This window comes from Sardina pilchardus, chromosome 9 (genome assembly GCF_963854185.1).
Source record: "Sardina pilchardus chromosome 9, fSarPil1.1, whole genome shotgun sequence".
In the NCBI taxonomy this organism is placed as follows: domain Eukaryota; kingdom Metazoa; phylum Chordata; class Actinopteri; order Clupeiformes; family Clupeidae; genus Sardina; species Sardina pilchardus.
Genome location: NC_085002.1, coordinates 24,932,652 through 24,935,722, shown reverse-complemented (window position 1 = coordinate 24,935,722; position 3,071 = coordinate 24,932,652).

Here is a 3,071-nt window from a genome sequence, read left to right as displayed (position 1 = left end):
GAGGAACTATGCAGGATTGGCGATTTCATCTCTGGTTTCGGTTTCGTTGTTAGTTTTCGCTCGTTTTATGCTTGCATTTTCTCTGCAGCGCTTCCCCGACAGCTTTAGCGTGTATATTTATTCATGTAGGCTATATTTAAATATATAAATTGCAAGCGTGGTTCTTCGTCTCAGACTTCCAGATGTAAACAAAGAACGATCGTCTCCTGCAGAAAGTTGCATAGGGTCTCTTTAACAGAGATGGCATAGATGTACAGTACATCACAGTTAATAAAGTCTAAACTGTGTGATATCTACTGGTGCACAGATTAGTGTCACTTGTTTAGAGACCAGTTTACCTAGACTGGGTAAACCCAACCCGATCTGCCGCTGATTGGATTTGGCCCTGCAGCTCAGGCTTGAAACCTGCACATTTATCTCTCCTGCTTCCTGTCCATGTTTGCTGGAACAAATCACAAACTAGCTTATCCAATAGGCGCACCCGGATCGTTGCTCTGATTGGTTGAAGGACTATCCGAATGCATACAGAGTTTGGCCCTACACTGTGCCCGCTGATCATGCCTCTTGTGCAGTAGAAATACAGCACAGACTCCCCGGACTAATGTTCAATCTGAAAGGTTTGAGCTTAGTCTGGCGATAGTCAGATACAATTTACCACAATAGTTGTGTAACCTTGGACGCAACGATTGTTGAGTTACTCTGCAACAGTTTTTGGCTAACCCCGCTTCTGGAGAAGTGGCTTCTCTGAAGGGGGCATGTGGAAGTGTTAGTGAGAAGTGACCTGTGTCTAGTCATTTTTTTCTTTACAGAAGACATAGTGGATGAGATAGATAGAGATAGATAGATAGATACTTTATTGATCCCCAAGGGGAAATTCAAGATGAATGGAGTATTGTAATGTGTTCTCTGCTGTTAAAATAGGACACATTCAACTTTGATTTATAAAAATAAACTCAATTGCAATTTTACAAGCCCAACTAAAACCTTATATTTAGGCTGGGTATTGAAATGGTCCTTTTGACTAAATGGCGCCCTCTTTGACAACCACAATTGAAACGAAGTGGTTTTGCGATATCTGACATCACATGTACTGTAGGCGTTGTTCTAATTCGCTCATTTTTTAGTGGCTATTTCTAAGTTCAAGATTTCCATATGAAGGAGGTCGCAACCATGTCTCATGTTTGTGATAGCTCTTTGGTTATGCGCAACCTCTCCTAATTCACCAAAACAAAGACAAAAATGGTTTCCACTCTATAACTCCTTTAAGTTTATTCTTTGGGCTTTTTTGCCAAATTTACAGGACAGTGAAGAGTCAAACAGGAAGCAAGTGGGAGTGAGAAATGGGGTGGGATCAGGAAATGACCGCAGGTTGGACTCGAACATGGGTCCCCGTGGGCACTCGGACTAGTGTATGGCATGACCACTGTAGTCTGTTGTGCCACAGCACCCCCCTGTGTGTCTAGTCATTTGAGGCCAAGTAATTGGTTGTGATGGATGTACAGAGAATAAATGACCTATTCAACAAGAATAAACGATTGGGGTAGCCTAGAAACCCAGACACCCCTAGCGGCAACAAATCTGATTTGCTGCCGGGGTAGTCTAGCAGCTCTCTGTTTGACTTGGGAGCTGGGCTTTGGCAGCGATCACCAAACCAATCACATTGTGTATAGAGTCGGTGGGCGGGCTTAACATAATGATGACTGACATGCGACCAGAAGTTGCGACTGTTAATTATCCTGCTACTTGAAAACAAGAAGATGATTCGTTTAGCGTTATCCTATTGCATGGAGAGGGAATTTGAAAGACAACCGTTCTCCACCCTTCCGATTGAGCCCTGCTATGGTGAGTTTCTAGACCCTTAATCTTGATGTGGGTCTAGCTCACTAGGCTACAATTTGGGAATACGAGGCTATTAAATGACTCATGGTTGAGACCTGCATACTATATATGATGTTTTATGAAGATGCATTAATACTGGACATCGCTGACGTGATCAGCAGGCATAGTAGGACCCCATCCAGTTACCAAGACACACATGCTGATGAGTGTCATCACTCCAGGGGTGGGAATTAGCAAATAATTACGATTCGATACTATTGCGATATTTGGGCCACAATTCGATATTATTGTGATTCTTAATATATGTGATACAATATTGCCATTCGATTCTGTGATATATTGCTATTCATGTCTCCCATATTATTCAAAGTCATTACAAAGAATTAGGAAAATAACTCTGTTCAACTCACTTTGCAATGACATGGTGCATGTCAAGGTCCTCCTTACTATTCACTTTTTGTTGAAAACCTAAATACACCCACCTTTTTCGATGTGAAAGAAATGTCAAGTGTCGTGTATAACAGGTTGTGATTGTGAAGCCATTTTCATTTAAAATTGCTGTTGAATGCACAATAAAACGCTACTACAAATGCCCCCTTATAAGCGTAATAAGCTAATTCAATGTGATCAGAGTTAACTCTGAGTAAACTTGAGTCAAATAAAAGTAAAATAGATAATTAAATTCTATAATTAAGTATACTGAGCTACTAGTATTGATATAATTGCATGTGCAAAATATTGCGATACTGAACAGAATCGATTTTTTCGCCCACCACTACATCACTCTATAAAGCTATTCATCATTCAGTTGTCCTCCAGCACTGCTGAGTCAGAGTACTTGGCAACTGCTTGCGGAAATCCTCATTTTAAGTCAAGTTAAGAGATTAAGTTACATTAAGTTAAAGCATAACTCCAAATTTGCATTAGCTAAGATCTGTGAGCCAAATGCTTTCCTTTTAACCAGTAATATTGATCAAAACAGCATCAAACCTTGTCACTCAGTAACTAAGTAACAGTAAGTAAACTAAGTAATACTGTCTCCACAGCTTATTTGATGAGCAGAAAAACAACATGGGGTGTTTGTTAGAGAATGTTTCATTAACGTTGAAGAATAACAAAATGCCAGTGAAATATGAAGGAATTCAAAGGACACTCAACAAATTTCCTGCTGCTGAACAAGGAAGAATGAAATGTATTTTTACAGGAAAAGAGAGATCACACAAGGCAAAGGC